This window comes from Podarcis cretensis (assembly GCF_951804945.1).
Source record: "Podarcis cretensis genome assembly, chromosome: 8".
Taxonomy (NCBI): Eukaryota; Metazoa; Chordata; class Lepidosauria; order Squamata; family Lacertidae; genus Podarcis; species Podarcis cretensis.
The window spans coordinates 17,253,500-17,276,029 of NC_137177.1; the positions used below are offsets into that span (position 1 = coordinate 17,253,500).

Genomic DNA, 22,530 nt, shown 5'->3' on the forward strand with positions numbered 1-22,530 from the left:
GATTTTATTCTAAACAGCAAGCAATATCTACATTACTAAGCAAGCACTTCAATCTGCCACTTGGAAGCCCTCAACAAGTGGCAAAGCATCTCCCAGGTAACCTTAGGTTTGCACAGCCCTGTGATCGATCAGTCTGAGCACAAGCTTCTCACACTCTGCCCAACACCATCTGATTTACAACACTGCTTTGGCTTTCTGAACAGCTGAGACCGAAATGCAAGGGACTTATGTTCCATGTTGAAGTTTCTGTGGTGCTGAAAATGGAACTTCATGAGGAGAATTATGTCATCTGAGAAAGAGACTTGGGACACGTATGGCAGCAGGGGCTCTAGAGCCAAGTGTTGTTATCCAAATTTCAGTTTATTTAAGAACATGTTTCACTTGCGCTGTGCATCAGATCCAGCACAATTGCTGGATGCTGACAGGAGGAGAAGAAGCAGGCAGAGGGAGAGAACAGTTAACAGCAGATAGCAGAGAGGAGGGGGAGAGCAGCTGTAATCTGAGCTCTGACCAAAGGGACAGATAGATGTGTGAGAACTACGATAGTGGGCAAGACGTGGAAATGCAGGAAATACGCTCTGCCAAATCTCTTAGGATTTCAAAAGTAGGAGGGATGCACGAAAGATACGGGAAGAGAAGGTGGGGGCTTCCGTGTTGGGGAAGGGGCAGGAGCTGAGTCCGGGCAACTCCATCTTCTGGGGAGGGCGGTGAGTAGAGAAGCTCCGTCTTAGTTTGTTGTTTTAGCAATAAATCTGAAATAATTAACAGCCAGATTCGTCTCACGTTTGTGGGAGAGACCAAGCCATAACAGGTTGCCCGGACTCACTTTTTCTCTCATGCCGGAGGCCAACAGAGAACGTGATGGAAAGGCAAGTGCGGAACGTGGGGAATGCAGCTGGGGGAGCAGAGGGAGGGGCAGGAGAGCCCACGGACCCATAATAGAATTGAGAAGCTACACATGGCAACTCAAATCACAGCTCGATACGCTAGCAGGAGCTCTAGATGAACAAAGGAGGAACACACAGGCTGAAAGGGACCTCAGGGCCGGCAAGGGGCCTGGGGTTCATCCTGCAAAATTCAGTGGGGACAGAGAAGGTTATGCTGCCTTTAAAATGGAATCCAATTAAATTTTGGATGTGAGATCAGCCAAATTTAGCTCGGACAAACAGTGGATAGCTTATCTGATAAGCTGGCTGGAAGGACCAGCTAAGGACTGGGCCATCACTTTAATGGAGGGCCAGCACAGCACACTGGGAAATCTGTGGGAATTCTGGGGACAGATGGATGCAATGTTCAAGAGCCCCAAGGAGCATGCAACGGCTGAGCAACAACTGTTGAATCTGCGACTGGAAGGGGGAGAGTTCTGTGGCCTTTTATTGGACTGCTTTCAATGCCTTATTGCAAAGGGATGGCTGGGGACAGAACACGGGACTGCTGGCACCCATGTATGGAGCAGGATTGAACCCATCGATCCTGGATGAGATGGCGAAGATGCAACCCATGTAGTTGCTGGACGAGTTAGAGCCTCCCTACAGCTGGGGTTACATCAGGAGCAACAGACGTTAGAAAAGAGGGGGGCTGGGGGGCCTGCGCTAGTAAGGAGCCACACTCCAAGTCTTTCTGCGCCAGGGATGGGCAACCCATCCAGCCAGGGGCAAGCAGTTGAACCAATGCCGATTGGCTCGGTAGAAAGAGGGAAGACTAGGATGGCATGGAAAGAAGGGAGTCAATGGCGTTGGGAAACACACAGTTGCTTTGTGCGCGGGAGGCAGGTGCATTTGGTGAAACTGTGTCCCAATAGGAAGGTGGGGGGGAACCCTGTCAGGGGCCAGTGTAGAAGAGAGGCCCAAACCCCAAGAGACACAGACGGGAAACGGCAACTACCTGCCTGCCCCATCTGCACTGAGAGGGAGTTGGAGGGTGGGGGTGGCGAAGAGCTCCAGCTCCCAAGGCTGCAGGAAGCTGGAGGACCAGCTGGGGGAAGGGAAGGCGAGTAGCTCTGCGTGAGGCTGTAGAAACCCTTGAAGGAACCTGTGCCTGGTGGCCCCCTGCATGATGTCCCCCTAAAGCTGAGGGTGTCAGATAAGACACAAGCTTTGCTGTCAGTCTAGGAACACTCTGAGGAGAGTTTGGTGTCCTTCTGGTCTGCCTGGCTTGCAAAGCCAGCTTGTCATGCGGGCTCTATAGCTGCTCTGCACTCTGCAGAATGTTAGAATTTTCCAAAAAATAAACTATTTCTTCCTCATGTTCAGTCTTGTAATATGAAGCCATTGGATCAGGCCCTACCCTCTGGAGCAGAAGAAAACAAGCTTATTCCCTCTTCTGTGTGACAACCCTTCAGATATTTGAAGATGGCTATCGTATCTCCTCTCAATCTCCTCTTTTCCAGGATAAACATACCCAGCTCCTTCAAGTGCTCCTCATAAGGCTTGGTTTTCAGAGCTTTGGTCATCTTGGTCGCCCTCCTCTGTACTCATTCCAGCTTGTCAATATCCTTCTTCTGAAAGATATGAGTAGCTTCCACTTTCAACATCACTGTGCATCATGTTTTCTCCTCACCCAAGTGAATGACTTGCACACCTTCGCAGCTGGGAGCAACTTTCCAGAGCAGATTTTAGAGGAGATGTGAGGGGGATGAGTTGAAAAAGAGGACAGGGACTCCTGCCCCATTAACATTTGTGTAGAAGGGGGAATGTCAGCAAGTATTTCCCTCAGCAAATCTCCTGAGAGAAGTGGGCAAATTTATTATTTTCCGTTTCTCTCAGTTTCACATTTTTCCAATATTTAAGTTCAGCTCCTCACATCTCCCTATCTGTTGTGTATTTCCACTTTTAAAAAGTTTTCGTGAAAATTCATCATGAAAAAACAGCTTCGAATTTCTTTTGATCCCAAGCAGACTTCGCTTCAGACAAGGTCTTTTGTTAAGGTTTCTATTGTTACGGCAGGATCCATGACAGTGATTCCTCATGTCTGTTTATCTGAGAAAGGGAAGAAAACTGTAATAGTTAAACGATAGCTTTCCACACACTTTTATGGACATCGTTACAATCTGTGGTTTATGTGGGAAAATCAATTTACTTAGGGCCTGTCTCTACCAGTGGGTTGTTTGAGCAGCAGTTGGTAGTATTTCAATAAAGTGAAGAATTCTGCCTGTTGTCAATCTCTCAAAAATCTATATGTGCATGCATTCACACATAACCCTTAAAACATGTTTGTGTGAGAGTTTTACTTAGCATAGACACACTGAAATTAATAACTATGTCTAAGGTCCAGTAATTTCAATAGGTTTACTCTGAGTAGATGTTAGTTGAAGACAACCCATTATCAGCAACCTTATCTTGTCCTGAAAACTATATAAATATAATGAATAAATAAATGAAATACAGCAGAGGAAAAAAGAGCATAACATCCTTTTTAGAATTAAAGACATTCTAAGGACCTAACTGCATGATACATTAAGTGTGGGGTGTTATCAGTGGGGTTTTGTTTGTCTGTTTGTTTTTGTTTGAATTGATATGGGGAGGCGATTTTGCAGCAGGACTAAGGTGCATGGAGAAGGGAAGTTTCATCTTTGGTACCACAGTCATGGAAGGACACAGAAAGCCCCGAGAGGGCGACTTGGGAAAGTCGTAGAAACATAGCACTGTAGAGTTGGAAGGGACCCTGAGGATCATCTAGTCCAACCCCCTGCAATGCAGGAATATGCAGCTGGTCCATACAGGGATCGAACCTGCAACCTTGGTGTTATCAGCACCATGGTCTAACCAACTGAGCTATCCAGGCTCATCAGGCAGCACCTACCCAGAATCAAGAGAACCTCCAGCACCTTCTGCTCTGCCTCAAACCCTTGCCATGCAGTTTCTCTAATCAGAAGTGGCTCACAGATACCATTTTTAAATGCCAAAAAGTGCTGGGGCGCAGCTGTGTTCCTGCTGCTTTCTTGTATTTTTAATATCCATCAACTGGGGGGGGGGGGCTCTGCAGAGGGAAATATTGAATGAACCCTCGGAAGGGAGACCAGCCGCATTGGCTTCAGGGCAGTTTCTTAAAACTCTTAATGTAGCACCAGCTCTGCTCAATGGTGATGGCATGTTATTTAGGCCCTTTGCCACGGGGCAAAATGGCAGCCTTCTAGAACATCATTGTTAATAATATTATTGTTTATAATATGATATGATCAGTGCTTTTTTCTGGGGGGGGGGACGCAGGGGTACACATACCCCTAAACATTTTGTTGTTACCACCTCCGATGGCTGCTTCCTTTCCTTTCCCAGAAGGGAATCAGGAAGATGTTAGTGCACACAACCTCATGCCAATGTGGAAGCTGCTGTGAGCTGTGTAATATGAGGTAATGCATGTTCTTTGCACTGACCATTTACTGTATTGATTTACCCTGATTTGAACTATAAAATGGTGGTCTTGAATGGTCAAATGAGAGTACCCCTAAACATTTTTTAAGAAAAAAAGCACTGGATGTAATATGATATGGTAGTATAATATAATATCACAACAGCTATAATATAATTAATATAATAACAATAAAATGTTAAAATGTTAAAAAACAATACAAAGGTAAAAGGTAAACAACAACAACAATCATTCTGCCACCCCCACCAAGCAAGGACATCAGAATCTCCTTTAACGCAAAGAAGCTGAAAAAGAAATGGAAATCATTCTAGACCCAGGAGAAAAGTTCAACTCCTTTCCTGCTGCTGGACCAATATTTTGCAGCCAAGGTCAGTCCTCTTCTCGGAGGTTTTGCTTCGAGGTTTCTCACACTTTTCTTCATCCTGCTCTCTCTCTGCCTCCCTTTTATACCCTCTCTCCCGCCTGACCCTCACTACTAAAAGCAAAAAAGAAAACGAAGGTAGCCAGCGAGGATGAAATAAGATCCCAACAAATAGCCGAAGCCGCATTTCTGGCCAGAGTCCAAGCAGCCCGTTTGCCAGCGGGGATGCTGCCTTTTCGGGGAAGTCCCAAAGGATCACCTGTGGAAGCATCCCATGGAAGTAATCCTTCACCTCTGCTGTTGTTGCCTCTGTGCCAGTCTCAGCAGCACCTGAGTTGTCTGCACTTCCTACTACTGCAGTGTAGAATATTTGCAAAGTATCGTAGAAATTTCCATTTTTTTTAACCTTCCAATTAATAAGGTGCATTCATTTCAGCCGGTGTGCTCTGAGCATGAGAAATGTTGGATAAAATCCATAGGCTGGGGGAGTAGAGCAGTGCTGTGAGGAAAATTTGACTGATAAGGGCATGTGATGCCCATGGTTGCATAACCAGACCTGCATCTGCAGTACATCAGATGTGGTAGCGGTAGTAGTAGTAATGATGATGATTTGTTATTTATACCCCGCCCATCTGGGCAGCTTCCAATAAAATATTTAAAATACAATAAAACATCAAACATTAAAAACTTCCCTAAACAGGGTTGCATCCAGATATCTTCTAAAAGTCATATAGTTGTTTATTTCCTTGACATCTGACCACTACCAAGAAGGCTCTCTGCCTGGTTCCCTGTAACCCCCCTTCTCACAGGGAGGGAACCACCAGACAGCCCTTGGAGCTGGACCTCAGTGTCCGGGCTGAACGATGGGGGTGGAAACTCTCCTTCAGATACTAGGCCAAAACCCTTTAGGGCTTTCAAGGTCAGCACCAAAACTTTGAATTGTGCTCGGAAACGTACCAGGAGCCAATGTAGGTCTTTGAGGACCAGTGTTATATTGTCTCAGTGACCACTCCCAGTCACCAGTCTAGCTGCCTCATTCTGGATTAGTTCTAGTTTCTGGGTCACCTTCAAAGGTAGCCCCAATAAGAGTGCATTGCAATAGTGCAAGTTGGAGATAACTAGAGCATGCACCACTCTGGCAAGACAGTCCATGGGCAGGCACCCTGCATACCAGGTGGAGCTGGGAGACAGTGTAAGAATGCAATGACAACAAGGTTCTGCCTCATATCTGAAGTGTGTCAGGTTCTTTCTTCCAACCCTGTCTCTGCATAGACCTCACTGGTTATTTGCAACAAAATAGATGAGGTGTGTGTGTGTGTGTGTGTATATGACAGTGAACGTATTGCATTAGCATGTGCTTCTGTTCTGCTTAAAGGGAGCCCTTTTGCCACTAACATGTCTACTGAGGGCCTCCTGCACATCCTTTGTCACGTGACTCATTTGCCTTGCAGAAAATTCTGAGAATGCAAAAGCATCATAAGCATGTTATATTGGTTCACATGTAGTGCTGCTCAGACCTGTCAGGTTTCACTGTCGAGGTCCATAGGCTGGGAATGTGCATAAACTCACAGACAGACTTGCCTTGTTGTAGCTGTGCACTGAAGATCAGCAGGGATGACCATGTATCACCAGTTTTGATCTAGGAATAACATACTGCATTTTTCCATGTATAACACACCCCCATGTATAAGACGCCCCCTATTTGGGGAGACTACAAAGTAAGAAATTTGTACAGTGCACTATCCGTGTATAAGACGAACCCAATTTTTAAACATTATTTTAAGGTTAAAAAAAACCCCTAGTCTTATACACAGAAAAGTATGGTACATACTTCTGATGGGAGACCCCGAATAGAGACTGAAAACCCCTATGCAATTTTAAATCACCAAGGACCATTGAGCTTATCTCCGACAAAAGCCTAATTAACTGGTGCAGGCATGTATTTGTTATTAAATGCTCTGCTGGTGACGTCACACAGAACTGTTTATCCCTGTAAGTTCTGATTCTCCTCACAGATTTGCAACTTTTTATCCTGCATAACCTTGAAAGGGAAAGTAGCTTTGGGTTTTTAATATCTTGGAGCAGAAATTAGATCCTGTTTACAAGTTCCCCTCTCCCCCTTCCCCCTCCCTGGCCCAACACACAGCTCTGCTCAAACAGGTGATTTCTGAGAAAACGAAAGTTAACGGGGTCGCTGTAGGTCCTCGTCCTCCTTGTAAATCCTTTCTTGGACTGTGCTGGGTCCTGATTGGGTGTCTGAACTCTTACCGCAGTACAGTGTGTCAAAAGATTTCAGATTAAAATTGCCACTGCTGGCACTCAGAGCGTGCGGCAAGAAATTCCCCCTGCAGACACTTCTCAGTTGGCTTTGCAGATGCAGCTGCTACCTGCCTGTCCAGTCTGCAAATAGACGAGTCGGGGTGTATGTGTGGAAAGAGCTCCAGCTCCCAAGGCTGCAGGAAGGTGGAGGACCAGCTGGGGGAAGGGGAGGCGAGTCTCTCTGTGTGAGGCTGTAGAAACCCTTGAAGGAACCCGTGCCTGGTGCCCCCCTGCATTATGTCCCCTAAAGCTGAGGGTGTCAGATAAGACACAGGCTTTGCTGTCAGTCTAGGATCACTCTGAGGAGAGTTTGGTGTCCTTCCTGCCTGCCTGGTTTGCAAAGCCAGCTTGTCATGCAGGCTCTATAGACGCTCTGCACTCTGCAGAATGTTAGAACTTTCCCAAAAAAGTTGGCTATTTCCTTTTTTTAAAAAGTTCTCGGCAAAATTCATCAGGACTTCTATTTATTATGATTATAATTGTTATTATTATCATCCTCAAAAGGCAGTGTACAAAATGCAATGAACACAGCTGAAAAGCATTTAAAACAACACAGGGGGAAAAGTAAATATGTTTTCAAACAATGCTAAATAGACACTCATGGCAGCAACCTATTCATCCACCTGGGAAAACTTGTCGGAATGAAAACATCTTCAGTTGTTTCCAGAAATTGCCGGTAGCAGGTTCCTGTTGTGAGTTGCAGATTTTATCCTGCCTGCATGATTGTCCTCACTGGCCCTGGTTAATAGGGGTTAGAAAGTATGATGGGCACTGACTCATTCTATACATAAAGCTTTGTTGGAAGAGGTTTTTAAAGCAATAAATACATCATGGTACAGATGCTGCTGCTGTTGGACCAACGAGATCATGAGCTGCAAGCATCCAAGCTATGAAGGAAGCATTGTGGAACAACACTGTTTATTTTGCAGCATTTATGTCCTGCTTAATTGCAATAAAACCTCAAAGCAGTTGAGACAGGCAATAGAACCCGTCCTGTTTTCTTCTTTGCAGGTGCCAAAACATTTCCCGCCACTAGGATCTAGGATCATAGAACTGGAGATCTGGAAAGAAACCCAAGGGTCATCTAGATCAACCCCCTGAAATCAGGGCCATGTGGGGCTTAAGTGCAGAAAACGCGGGAGCTGCTGAGACGGGCACAGAGGCAACTACGGCAGAGGTAAAGGGTTAACCATCTCGGTTGCTTCAAGTTTCACGAGTGAGCCTTTGGGACCTTCCCTTTTAAAGGCAGCAGCACCGCTGTCAATCAGGCTGCTTGGAGCTCCCTCTAGCGGGGAATGCGGCTCTGGCTAGGCGTTGCAATCTCGTCCTCGCTCCTACTTTCGCTTTCTTCTTTGCTTTTTTTAGCGCGACGATCGGGCGGGAGAGGGAATAAAAGCGAGAGCGAGGAAGAGAGTTGGACGGAGAAAAGACTAAGAGACCAGCAAGCAAAGCCTCCGAAGAGGGAACTGAGCTTTACTGCAAAAAAATCGGACTGGCAGCAGGTAAGGAGGTGAGCAGTTCTCCTGGGGCTCTCATGATTTCCGTGTTTTTTGTTTTTTTCTGAGCGTGTCTGCGTTAAAGGAGACTCTGAGCTCATTGCTAGGCGGGGGCGGCAGAATCGTTTATTTTTACTCTTGATGATGTTGGAGAAGGCTGCCCTTCTTCCCCACTGCAAAGAGAATAAATAACATGAAAAATCCAGGGAGCAGCAAGCAGAGCTGGCGCTACTCTAAGAGTTGTAAGTAACTGCTCTCAGATCAACGCGGGTCTCCCTTTTCAGCGGTGACGCGTGTTCATTCGACATCCCCCTCTGCAGCTGCTACGAGGCTGCCCTCCTTCTGGTGCACACAACCTCCCTTCCCGGCTGCTCTTCGCCCGCATACCCAATACACACCTGGGGCAGGGAGGGAGAGGGGGGGGGAGAGGGAGACCTCATTCATTAACCCCTCCTCTCGTGTCCGGGCTCTTCCCTCACCTTGGATGCCAGGATCAGAAGGAAAAGAGCTCCCATCCCATTCTCTCCCTCCCTGGAGGAAAGATGGTGGGGTGGGGGGAGAGAGAGAAAGGACCCAACTTCCGGCCAAGTTTCCAATCTGGACCCTGATCTGCACTCCCCCCCACCGCCCTTTCCCAGCAACACCAACAAGAAATCTCAGCAGCCCCCCAGGTAATTTCCAGTCAGGAGCGTGAGGAAAATTCCCTCACTCCTAACAAACTTCGGAGGGGGGGAGAGAGAAGGGGAAAGAAAATAAAGGTTTGCTGAGGGGTCAGGAGGAGAGGAATTTGTGTCTGGTCCTTCCACAGGTTGGGGAGAGGGAGGGGGGAGGCTGCCCCCAATCTGAGAAGAGAAACCATTTCGTTGGAAAGCTGATACAGTGGTACCTTGGTTTGCAACCGCTTTGGATTACAACCGTTTTGGGTTACAACCATGTCAAACCCGGAAGTGCCTGTCCCTTTTTTTGAATCAAAACCAATTTTTGGGGGGAGAGGCCCCATTGGCGAAAGCGCGCCTTAGGGTAAAACCTGTTTTGGTTTACAACCAAACCTCTGGAACGGACTATGTTTTTAAACCAAGGTACCACTGTAATGTACAGCTTGGGGGAGGGGGAAGTGGGTGGAGAATTTAGACACATAAGGTGTATATGGTTATTAATTACTTAAATCAGTGGTTTTCAACCAGGGTGGCGTGGCACCCTGGGGTGCCTTGAATGGTGGTCAGGGGTGACGTTGGCAACACTGGCCTCTCTCTCTCTTTCATTCCCTCTCTCCTCTGACGCCCTCTGGTGTCTCTGCCTCCCAAAGGCTTGAAGAGCTGTTTGTGGCAGCAACCCTGGTTACAAGATCCCCAGGTGAAAGGTGCCTCTGGGGCTGGCCAGGGGATGCTGGTTTCCCGGAGCTGAAATGGGGCCTCAGGGTAAGCAGGCAAGTGGGTGAGGGAGCCCAGCCAGCCAGACCACCAGCCCTTCCTGTTGGGAATGGACAGACAAGTCCCAGGTCTCTGTGGGGCAGTGTGAGGAGGCACCTCTACTGAAGGCAGGGAGGGCAGCTCAGAGACCAGGGGCTGTATCAGCAGCTGCCCGGAGGACTCCCAAGGAAAGGGGAGAGGAGGCTGAGGGAAGACTTAGCAAGGAGGGGGGTTGTTTGAAAAAGGGTGAGAGGCTGCCAGCTCTGCAGGCAAGGGGTGACATAACTGGGCTCCTGAGCCCCACAGGGGTGCCGCAGAAATAAAGTACTTGGTCAAAGGAGCTGGGGACCCAAAAACATTGAAAACATCTGACTTAAATGACAAGAAGGCAGAATTTACATGCAGTGTGTAAAGGTAGGATGCGCTCTTAAAACATTCTTAAATAAAACTGCCCCAACCCCTTCTTCTTTTTGACCAGATCTTCTTCTTCTGCACCTTCAGACCGAGAACTCTTTGTTGCATCTTTCTAAAAAACATGTAAGGTTTAATCATCAATGTAATGGGCACAGCGTCCCTCCCCAACCTAAAAAACAACAACAAAAATTAGGAAGTGCAGTTTCTTAAAATGCTGAGAGTCCCCTTCCTCGTGTCCCTCTCTATATTCAGGGCTCTTGGGCTCTGCTCCTGTGTGCTTGGCTGGCTGGAAGCAGAGGAGTGGGGGGAGGCAGCAGTTGGGGAACCCTAGGGGAAGAATCTCAGAGCCAAGGGATGGGGGTGGGATGGAGATGAGTGGTCAGAGGGAGAAGAGAGAGCAGACTGGGAGGAGGAGAAGATGTCAGAAGCTGAAGAGGCAACAGGGTTTAGTGAGCAGGAAGAGTCTGTGGAAGAGAGCGGTCCAGAATCAGAGGCAGAACTGGAGGGGGGTCAAGAGGCAGAGTAGAGGCAGAGAATCTCCCCCTTGTGGTGTAACCAGTTTCTCTCCCCCCCCCCCCCCCCCGGTCTCCCAGAACATGAAGAGGAATGAAGAGGGCAGAGCAATGAGAGACAAGATGAAAGAAATTCAGGTTGCTGGGGAAGAAGGAGCCTTGGAGAGCGGGGGATGTGGGGACCTACAGTCCTCGCAACAGCTTCATTGGGGCAAGAGATACTGGGGAGAGTTGCTGTGTTCACTTGGCCTGCACTGTTTGGTTTTCTTTGAGTAAAGAATTAACTTCACAGACAACGGGTGTTTTATTGCTCACCAACTCCAGCTCCTGAAGTCCCATGACCTTTGGGCACTTTATCCTTCCTCTCACTTCTGAATTATGGAATGTGATGGGATTCATACCTTCTACCTATAAAGCTTTGTTGCTTGGCAAATGATAATAATATTGGCGACGCTGGAAATTTTATGGAGGGCATGCCACTAATGAATGCTTCTAGTTAGGCCGGTCGCTTAACATTTTCCTGCTTCCTTTCTCTGCAGCGCACCAAGATCCACAATGGTGGAAGACTTCGAGGTAGCCATTTCTCAGGGCCAATTGGCAGGCGCTGTGTCGCAGGTGCTGGCAAAACCACTGCACTTTTTCAACAGCACTCCGCTCCACATTGCAGTAGTAGGAGAGCCCGGCTCCGGGAAGTCCTCCTTCATAAATGCCATGTTGGGTCTTCGTGCCAATGACCCGCGTGCTGCTGCGACTGGCATACAGATGACGACAGTCCAAGTCAAGGATTACCCACACCCGACACTTCCACAAGTGATCCTTTGGGACCACCCCGGAAGGGGAATGGCAACTTTTGGGGAGGACAAATTTGAGAAGAAGGTTGATTTGAATCACTTTGATTTCTTCATCATCGTCGGCTCCCAGCGCTTCCGCTCCACCCATTCTGACCTGGTCCGTGAGATCCAAGATATGGGCAAGAGCTTCTACTTTGTGCGCACCAAAGCAGACCTGGACCTGTCGGCCGCCAAGAGGCAACGGCCATCTGACTACAGTGAGAAGAAGGTCCTCTTGCACATCCAGGAGGACTGCAAAGAGTGCTTGGTAAGAGAAGGAGTGAGGGACCCACAAGTCTTCATCGTCTCCAACTGGGAAGCCGACTGCTTTGACTTCCCCCTCCTGCAGGAAACGCTGAAGAACGATCTCCTGCGGCTGAAGAGGCAAGCCTTTCTGCTCCGCTTCCCTAGCATTTGCCTGCCTATCTTAGAGAAAAAGAAAACCACTGTGAAGGAGAAGATTTGGACCAAAGGGCTTGTTTTGCTGGTCGCTCTTGGAAGCCCAGTTCCCTTCCTTCTCCCCATATTTCTGTTTAGGAAGTTCCGCTCCTGGTGCTTCCTGGACTTTGGCCTGGACAATCGATCCCTTGCAGCTCTGGCCCAGCGTGTTGGAAAGACAAGCACAGCCCTTAAAGCAGCAATGCAGACCCTGGGAATGTTCTCTGCCATTTTATGGGTGCTGCCAGACTTGGTGGGACTCTCAGTGATGGCTTATGAATATCACCACTGGGAGCATTTCCCCATCTTTGGCTGCCTTCTCTCCATTGGGATTTCGCTTCTTCGCACCTACTTCATGCTGCAGAAATGCATATCGGGTGCTGCTGATGACACCCAGAGGGTTCTGTCCAAAGCTCTTGAGGCAGAGGGGAAAAAGTCCATTTAGCAGCAAGCAGATGCACTATGATGACTAAGTGCTTGATATATAGTATCTGGTGAATTATACATGTTTCCATTTTTAAAACAACCACCACCAAAAGACATTAAAATAACAATAATCAGATGATCAGGTTTTCCTCTTAGCACCATGCAACATCTATTTCAGAATTTTCTTTCCCTCATACACACTCAAACTGAAGGAGTGCATATAGCTAGACAGGAGCCTCTACATTTGTTAAATAGGAAGTTGAGGTAATTTTAGTCTGTTCTAGTATTTTAACTCTTGCGTATCTTAAAGCACGACTGTAATTGTTTCCTGGCTTTATTGTTTTATGTCTTTGCAAACCGCTTTGAGGTTTTATTAGAATCAAGTGCTGTATAAGTTTTCATGAAATAAACTAATTGGTTAAATTAATCTCCTGGCCACCCTTACTAATCAGCTTTCAGTTTTCCATGAAAGTCTCATAAATGAGAAATATTGTGAATTATCTAGACACACAGCCCTCCTTCTTTGGCGGCCACTCGTAGCTGAGTACGGTTGTCTTCCATAAACATGGTTTTAACACCAAGTCCATAAGTGACTGTGGAGGCCAGTTCTGGATCCACACGTCCTTCCACAGTGGGGACATTGGTTTGTGGGCGGGTGTTGATCACGGTGTGGATTTGCCAAGCATGCCTTCCTCTTCAAAGCCCATGGCATCATTGGTAAAGGCTATTCTCCAACTGGAGCACTCGCAGACCAGTGTTTCCCAGTTGTAAGTGTTTATACTACATTTTTTTAGATTAGCCTTGAGACAACATGTCATCGACAATAATAATAATGCATGGGGGGGTTTATAGTGGGCCATCCAGATACCATTCCGCTCTATTAAGAGTTCTGCAACACTTCCCCAATGTCACTCGGTTATTATTGCCATCTGGAAGGTCACTCTTGCTCTGTAGTGTGACAAAAGTGGGCAACACTCACCCACCCATGAACATTTGTGCTATGAAAAAATTGCATGGCTTTAGCAGAAAACTATGGACCCATGCCTATTGCAAACTAAGCAGTATGACCATCCCAAAACATTTGCAGATGCAAAGGGTATTGAAAGTGGGATCACGTATAATCACCCCAGTATGAGCTCAGATATGAATGCTCAATAAAAAGGACATCTGGAAGTTCCCTACAGCCTTCCTCAAACTGATGCCTTCCAGATGTTTTGGACTTCATTGGCCATGCTGGCTAGAGCTGATGGGAGTTGTAGTCCAAAACCTCTGAAGCATTACTTACTTTGGGAAGGCTGAGGGGAAATACTACTATACCGTGGGATCAGGACAGAACTAAACCGCCCCTCCCACAATTTACCACTCTATTTGTGGTTGACAATGGGGAGTTTCAACCATTTGTTTCATTGTGGGGGGTCAAAATGATGCAATCTGTTTGAGTGAGGGAATGGCATTTCATGTGGCATTCACTCCCTAACTCTTCAGCCCTAGCCTTCACACAAATTCATTTCGGTCTGGATAGATCAGGCCCATAGATCAATGTTAGCGCTACCCCCAGCATGAGGAAATTTGAAGGACTGGCTGCTTGAGCAGGGGGCTCCACAAAGCCACCCAACCTCTATTTTATCTTCAGGATGGCTTGTTCCATGTTCTGTCACTGAGTGTTGCCATTTTCTTGGTCTAGCCCAACAGAGCTAGCTCTACTATTAGCCAGCGTGAAGCAGCTGCCTCAGGTAGCAGATGCTGAGAGTGTGTGTATTGGGGGAAGCTCAGTGGTGGCGGCTATCCCTAACCGTTCCTCTTGAGGATCCCTGCTAGCCAGTCTCGTCTTTTAAGATGCCATGAGACCCTTTGCATATCCTCCAGCATTTCTCCGGTGAAAACAGGCACGTCCTATTCCATAATGATAATTTTACTATTTTTAGCCCTACACATTTTACTGGGTTGCCCAAGCCACTCTGGGCAGCTAGCAACAAATATAAAAACATAATAAAACATTACACAGCAGGCACGTCCAACATGTAGATCGTGATCTACCGGTAGATCACTGGCCGTCTGTGGTAGATCACTAGTAGATCACTAGCTCCCCTCAAATAAGCTCAACAACTTTGACCTCAACCCCCCCAAAACAGGCCTTCCTTCTTCCTAAAAGAAGCTCAGCATCTTTAACCTGAACCCACCCCCCCAAAAAAAGGGGTAGATCAATGCCAGTTTTTAGCTCTGTGAGTAGATCGCAGTGTCTTGTGAGTTAGCCACCCCTGCTCTACAGGATTCCCTTCAGATGACTCAGGGGTCAGATAACTCCATACCCTCCAACATTTCTCCAATGAAAATAGGGACATCCTAAGGAAAAGCGGAACATTCCGGGATCAAATCAGAAACCAGGGTGGCTTCTCTAAATCAGGGACGTCCCTGGAAAATACGGTTACTTGGAGGGTCTGCCTTTGCTGTTTTTGCTTCAACAAACCGACATGGCTACCCCTTTGGAAACAGCCTGCCTAAGTCCCCTAAGGCCATTTCCCTCATGTGAGGAGAGGACAGGGCTCCATTGCCAGCGTTCTGAAGTCATTCAGTGGCTGATCCAGTTGGTTTCTGCCCATGGAATGGAGGGAGGGGCAGCGGCCATCTTGTCCTTCACCTCCAGCAACAAAACGTCTTGGGTTGACCCTGCCTCAGATAATAGATGTTGGGGACTGTGAATGTGGCGGAGACAGGGGGCCAGGAGGCTGACCCAGGGAAGGGAGCCTCTCGTTTATGGGGCTGGGAGCCAGACCAGAAGCAGGAGGAGGAAGAAGAAGAGTTAGGGCAGGATGAGGTGGAGGAAGAAGAAACTGTTCAGCCAAGGGATGGGCCAGTTGACTCCTCACCTTCCCCTGCTCCACCATCTCCTAGTACTGTAGCCTTATGAGGCTTTGCCCTCGGGTGGGAAAAATATTGCGCCTGGGAAAGGGAAGTGGGAGTCAACAGACACTCAAGGAATAGTTTCAGAGAAAAGGCTTTTATTTCTACCATCCATGAACTGGTAGAAGGAGCAAGTGTGATAAGTCACAAAAAGCATGCACGAAGTTCACAGTCATGTGCACAAGCATATATACCCCTTTCCAGTTCCCTCCTCCTTTCTCCTCCCTCAGGAGTCCTCTGAGCATGAACAGAAAGCTGTCTTGGGACTATTGGGACTCTTGGCACCCTTCCCAGGAAAGGGGTTTCAGAGTGTTCAGATATGTTTCAATCTCTTGTTCTGGCATGGTTCCCGGACAGAAAGTAAGTTGCAATGTGGTTCTTTAGCAAGGCCAGAAGGCATCAGAAAGGCCTGAGAAACAATGGACTGTGTTCCCTACCTTTGTTGCAATCTTTTTAGTTACAGCAAGAGGAATGTTTCTGATGCTTAGCTAATGCCTTTTAGCTGCTGAGAAAAATGATTTTGAAAAGCTCTGAGAAGCTTTGAGCCTGCTTTGGTGGGGGGTGACTTCGGGCCTAGGTGAGGTCACCTGTTCTCACCTTCCTTCAGTACCAGGAGGGGCTTGAAGAGGAATGAGCAGCAGCGGCTTCCGTGCAGAAGAAGTCGCCCTGTGGGAGCTGCTGCCAGTGTTTCTCTGTACAATAAAGTGTCAACCACCAGCCATGCATCTTCCTGAGCTGCTGCAGTAGGCCATGACCCTTATGTTCCAGTGTGCTTTAACCAAAAAAGCAAAATCACACATGCAAAACCCAAGCTCACAAAATCCCTCCTAGCCTAAATTGTCTTTAGGCTCTACTATCCTCAGACTGAACGAAGAAGCGAGACTCATGTTTTAAGGAATGCCATAACAAAAAGTTCAAAGTGGTTGCAAGTCCTTAACTTTATTAATCTCGAACTTTTAACTATGTTTTAAAACAATTTCTAGCCCCTGTGGTGCAGGCGACTCTCCCCGACCACCTAACCCAGAATGTCTCCCTTTGAGAGATGACCCTCAAACCAAGGGAGAAAAGAGGGGCTGCTGCATTAGTGTCAGGAAAGCATTTTTGAAGTAAAAGGAGGAGAGGCGAGTGGGCAGTGTGACAGTTTTGCTTTGTTCAGGGGGGAAATGCATGCTCGAATTCGACGATTTCTCAATTTCTAACTGTTAACTTCTGCTGTCCAGCCTCCTTTTCTGCATTCTCAGCACTTCCCCAGTCAGCTCAACAGCCCAGAAGGGATTTGCAGGCCAAGGAGAGTTTGAAACTTTCCCTCCCCATCCCATGATTCTGATGATAATCCTTCTCCCCACAATACTGCTATTAAGAGGAAGGTGAGGGCAGGTATGGTCTCTGCATCCTTCTATAAGGGTGCAGCCACAATAGCACAGAAAAAAGAAACATTAAACATGTTTACTTTCATACTGAGTTGAAGATATGTAATTGAATAAAGTTTGGCTTCAGCTGGTAGATCCCAAAGGGTTACATCTGGATATTGGGGGTACAGGTACCCCGTTGGTACCCTAGTACCTTTTATCACATCAACCGCAGCTGCACCACCATCATCATCTGCCATATTTCGCAGGGCATTGACCAGGGATGATTTGCCGACACCTGAGTCCCCTACGATGGCGATATCAAAGGGGACGTTTGCCAGATGGCTGATTCATTTGAGCTAATGTGTCTTGTTTGCTGTTCTTACAAGCCATGGCTGCTCTTCTTTGAGATTTATCACACCTAAACAAGAACAGAAATATTGCAGCAATTAATACCTTCTGCATCTAACTCCTCTTTTAAAACAGCTGGATCGGTTGCCAGTTCAGTTCAAGGCCCAGTTCAAACTACTCACATTAGTTTTTAACTCCATTGAGCATTCAAAGGAAACCATGTTCTGGTTAAGCACTGGGACCCCAGGAATCCCTTACCAAACAGAAATTGGGGTGCAGGCAACATTATAGTTATTACAATGTCTTAAGTAAACAGCTTTAACAAATGCTGTTGAAATTCCTGTACAGCTTCATCTGCCTCTCAGTTTTCCTGCCTAAACCCCCTAAAATGGCTGCAATGCTTTGATGAGAAGCTTTCAAACTGCATAAATTGGACTTCCTGTCCTGGTGAGGGTTTTCCCTGGAGAGAGAAACTCTGATATACAGGGGTGCCTTGGTTCCCGAACAGCTTAATTGTTGAACAAATCAGCTCCTGAACTCTGCAAACCCGGAAGTAAGTGTTCCGGCTTGCGAACGTTTTTCAGAAGTTGAACGTCCGACATGGCTTCTGCTTGAGTGTAGGAGGCTCCTGCAGCCTCTCGGATGCAACGCCTTGGTTTTTGAATGGTTTCGGGAATCGAACACACACCTGGAATGGATTAAGTTCAAGAACTAAGATTCCACTCACTGTATATTTGATTGTTGTCCTTTCAAGCAACCGTTCACTGCTGAATACATAGCAGGAATGGTTGAAATATGGGAAAGTGAGCAAAGAAAGAAACAGTCAGAATTAATTAGGTGGGGCTCCTTTTAGAGCTGAAAGGCAGCATAGAAATATTATTCCTTGATGGCTTCCTTGTCGACTTTTGCATTGTTACATTGATAGGCTGCATAAAGTGGAAGGGCTTTAAAGCTGTGGGGGTTTAGGGCGTCTTAGAGGAAATAGTTTCTTTTCCAGAAAAGTTCTAACATTCTGCAGGGTGCAGAGCGACGTTAGAGCAAGAAGCTGGCTTTGCAGACCGGGCAGGCAGGCAGGACACCAAACTCCCCACAGAGTGTTCCTAGATGGACAGCAAAGTCTTTGTCTCATCCGCCATCCTCAACCTGAGAAGGAGATGATGCAAGGGATCATGGCGCTGCTGCACTCCAGGGTTTCTACAGCCGTACGCAGAGAGGCTCGCCTTCCATTCCCCCAGCTTGTCCTCCAGCTTCCTGCAGCCTGGGGAGCTGTTGCTCTTCCCCACCCCCTGCAGACTGGGCAGGCAGGAAGCAGCTGGATCTGCAAAGCCAGCTGAGAAGCGGCTGCAGCAGGATCTTTTCCTATCCAGCCCACAGTGCCAGTAGTGGCAATTTTAGACACAGTGTATTGCGATAAGAGTTCAGAAACTGTTTGTGCTAATAAAACTCCCAGTGGCAGAATCCGCCTTTTCCTATCCAGCCCACAATGCCAGTAGTGGCAATTTTAATCTGAGTGTATTGTACACAGTGTGTACACAGTGTATTGCGATAAGAGTTCAGAAACTGTTTGCGCTAATAAAACTCCCAGTGGCAGAATTCACCTATCACCATGGGACTTTTGGGCTCTGAGATATGATAGCCATCTTCAGATATCTCAAGGGCTGCCATATGGAGTGTGGTGCAAGCTTGCTTTGTCCTGCTTCAGATGGTCACCTCGACAAACAGCTTCAAGCTACAAGGAAAGAGATTCTGACTAAACACGAGGAAGAACTTTCTGAGAGCCAGAGCTCTTTGACAGTGGAACGGACTCCCTCTGGAGTATTAGTATTAATACAGTGGTACCTCAGGTTACATACGCTTCAGGTTACAGACGCTTCATGTTACAGACTCCGCTAACCCAGAAATATTACCTTGGATTAAGAACTTTGCTTCAGGATGAGAACAGAAATTGTGCAGCGGCGGTGCAGTGGCAGCAGGAAGCCCCATTAGCTGAAGTGGTGCTTCAGGTTAAGAACAGTTTCAGGTTAAGAACAGACCTCCAGAATGAATTAAGTTCTTAACCCGAGGTACCACGGTAATATAATTTTAAAAATGGGTGTGGAAGATGAATGCAGAAGAGGTCAATTCTAGATGAACAGGAATGGAAGCGATGAAAGAAATCTGTTGAGTCAGTGGTGCTTTTATTTATAAATTATGTAATTTGTTTAAAGTCTTTGTATCATATCATCATATTCCTCCTGAGTTTTGATGAAGTGTGAGCCTCACAGTGCTAGCTTTTGCTCTCTGTCATGACCCAGCACAGTCCAAGAAATGATTTACAAGAAGGAGGACCTACAGCGACTCCATTTAGCTTTTGTTTTCTCAGAAAGCAGAACTATGTGCTGGGCAGGGGAGGGGGAGAGGAAAACTTGTAAACAGCATGTCATTTCTGCTACAATATAATAAAAACCCAAAGCTACTTTCCCCTTTCAAGGTTATTCAGGATAAAAAGTTGCAAATAATCAGCAGCAGAGCATTTAGAAAGAAATATGTGCCTGTACCAGCTTATTAGGCTTTTGTCAGAGATAAGCTCAAAGTACCTTGGTGATTTTAAACTGCATGGGGGTTTTCAGTCTCTGTTTGGGGTCTCCCATCTGAAGTATGTATGTCATTTCAAGATCAAAACCGGTGATACACTGTCATGACTGCTGATCTTCGGTACACAGATACAGCAAGGCACAGCCTATCTGTGAGTTTATGGACATTGCCAGTTCATGGACCTTGACAATGAAACCTGACAGGTCTGAGCATGTGAACCAATATAACATGCCTTATGATGCTTTTCCATTCTCAGAGGAGGGGGACCAAGAAGGTAAAAGTTCTGGAAATTGTTGTAAATAAAAATATGCCCTTTTCCCTTATGGGGTATCCAAGAGCCCATATGGAGTCCTTACATAGGTTCCCTATTGGTAGTAGAGAATAACAGAGGCCAACCAGAGAATATTGAGAAGCAAAGCAGCTAGTAAGCTTGATCTTTATTGATCTGTTGCAACAGGGTGCTCCCCTCACTCGCAGGAAAGGCGGTGGACCCACAAAAATGCTGTGCAAGGGCTTATAAAGACTTTTGAAATTTTCATCCTCTAGATCAAGACCACCCCCAGAAACATTATGCATACATCACAGAAGGGGTGTGACCTAAGACCACCCCTCAGATACATCCCATCTACATCACAGAAATTTAAATGTTGTGGGAAATCTAAGCTCGATTTCTGTGAAGCAGAAATCCAGTTTCTCATGTCAGTTCCCTTTATGACGAAATTAGTCCCCCTAAATTCAGCTGTTCAAGGATGAGTCTTCAGGCACATAGCAAATACCTTTTCTTTATCTGGTGGAACTTAATTGAGAACTACAGAAAATAAGATAAATGAGGTTAATAACATAAAAACAGTATAATATGTTAGCATTACAAATCTAAAATATTGTTAAAGCTGAGAAACCTTGACTAAATTTTAACTAAATTATAATTGCCTGAAGCAGCAAGGTTAGAATTGGGCAGGAAGCAAAATATTATATGGGTCAAATGAAAGAGAGAGGGGGTATTCAAAGGAATGGATATTCCCATTTTTTTTCCTTTGAAGAGGGCATTTTTTTCTAAGCTTTCTCCATTATCGAAGAAAAGCAAGATTACATTCCACAAAATTTGCAACCTCAGAAAGGAAAAAGCTGTATGCCCAAAATACCTACACTTCAACTTCAACAGTAATTTTGATTATTGCCTACTGTCATCTAACAAAATAATTTTAGCAACATCTTAATAAAACTACATCAAAATCAAAGAATTCTCTTTCTTAAAGGCCTGTCTGGGTAGAAATTACACAGAAAAGTTTCGACAGCATGTTACATCAATATGACAAATGTTTCTAGTTTACATTGGAGTATATTTAAAAAGTATCAGTTAAAAAAAGCATTCACTGTGGACACGACATGTGTAATGAATCTCAAAGGGTGCATTGATTAAACCTGGCCAATTCAATTCATAAGAGTATTGGGTTCCATGGGGAGCAGTGGTGTGCCTGTCTGGCATGCTTGTCTCCCAAGGACTTTACAAAAATTGTTGCTTTTTATTCCTATTTTTAAAAGCTTGGTTGTGTCATATTGTGGTAAGGCAAATCAGCTCTAGGGTCTGCTCCATTGTCTCTAGAACCAGCCACAATGGGTAAGAAAAGGGGTGCCAACGTAGGAATACTTGCCATAGCAGCAGCAGCAGCTCCTATTACCCCACCTTGGGTTGCATCATGTCTTGTGCCAGTTCTACTTGGCCCTGAGATGCTCTGCCTCACACTCTTCCAGTCTTCCTTCCTAGGGCTTTCTTTCGAACCCTTTCAGCATCCTCAGCTAGATTATTCAGGAAGCTTGACAGCATCCCATAAGTGATGACAAAAGACACCCCTGCCATGTCTCAGTTCTCCAAAGGACCACAGACCCTGGGTGCATGCCAGGAACCCCACAGCCTCTTGCCACTGCTCGGCAGAGAGAGAGGGAGGTGTTCTAACTTTGCTGCAGAAGCATGCCATTTGCACCCCTCAGACTGCTTTTGTCCAACTGCCTAGTCTGATGAGGCTCACAATGTACCTTTCCACTGATCAGCCATGTTGGAGGGGGGAGAAAGGGAGGTTCCAGATAGTTTGTCTAGTTTCATGGGCAAAGGGGGATGGACAGTGTGGAGGGCTTCAGATAACTGTTAACCTCTGCTGTCTAGCCTCCTTTTAAGCACTCTCAGATACTCCCCAGTCAACTCAACAGGACAGAAAGGATTTGCAAGCAGAGGACAGTTTGAAACGTTCCCTCCCCATCCCATGATTCTGATGATAATCCCTCTCCCCCCAATGCTGCTGTTAAGCTTAGGGAAGAAGCTCAAGGGCAGCAGGAGATCAAACATTATTGGGATCACAAGCCTGCCAGCTGAGCAAGGGGAAAGCTGGCTGGGAGGGAAAGACTTTGAGGGACCTCTGTTAAGACTTACTTGCTTCTCGAGATCCTTGACAAACAGTTGTTTGAGGACAGGAGGATAGGATAGTTTGTCTTCTCACTTCAGCTGCTCACACTCTCTCCTGTCCTCTCTGGACTTTGTAGCAGAAGAGCTAGAAGATCTCAACAGACTGATGCTCTCGTTCTTGTGAATTGGTGCTAGCAACATGAAATCTGTGGTCTGCCCTCAGCTAGGCTTTGAGCATAACAAACAGGTGCAGAAGAGGATGTGGTTGCTCGCTGCCTGGACCCCCTCCCTCCTGTTTTGAATTTTGACATCAAAATTCCCAGCTGCAGTCTGCTAGGTTACAGAATTCCCTTTTCTAAGGCTTGGCAGCTTCTAGCTAAGAAG

The 22,530-nt window shown here is 46.5% G+C and overlaps 2 pseudogenes across 3 annotated transcripts in view; both read left to right on the forward strand.

The window, feature by feature from the left end:
• LOC307221563 (interferon-inducible GTPase 5 pseudogene) overlaps nucleotides 1-22,530 on the forward strand; it is a 33,273-nt pseudogene that overhangs the window by 5,489 nt on the left and 5,254 nt on the right. The gene's annotated exons all lie outside the window — the stretch shown is intronic.
• LOC307221571 (interferon-inducible GTPase 5 pseudogene) lies at nucleotides 8,060-13,000 on the forward strand (annotated as a pseudogene). Of its 2 annotated transcripts, XR_013843840.1 has the most exons (3): nucleotides 8,060-8,225; nucleotides 8,414-8,550; nucleotides 11,419-13,000. The product of XR_013843840.1 is annotated as an interferon-inducible GTPase 5 pseudogene (transcript). The 2 variants fall into 2 exon arrangements; XR_013843841.1 differs by lacking the exon at nucleotides 8,060-8,225 and having other exon boundaries at nucleotides 8,414-8,558.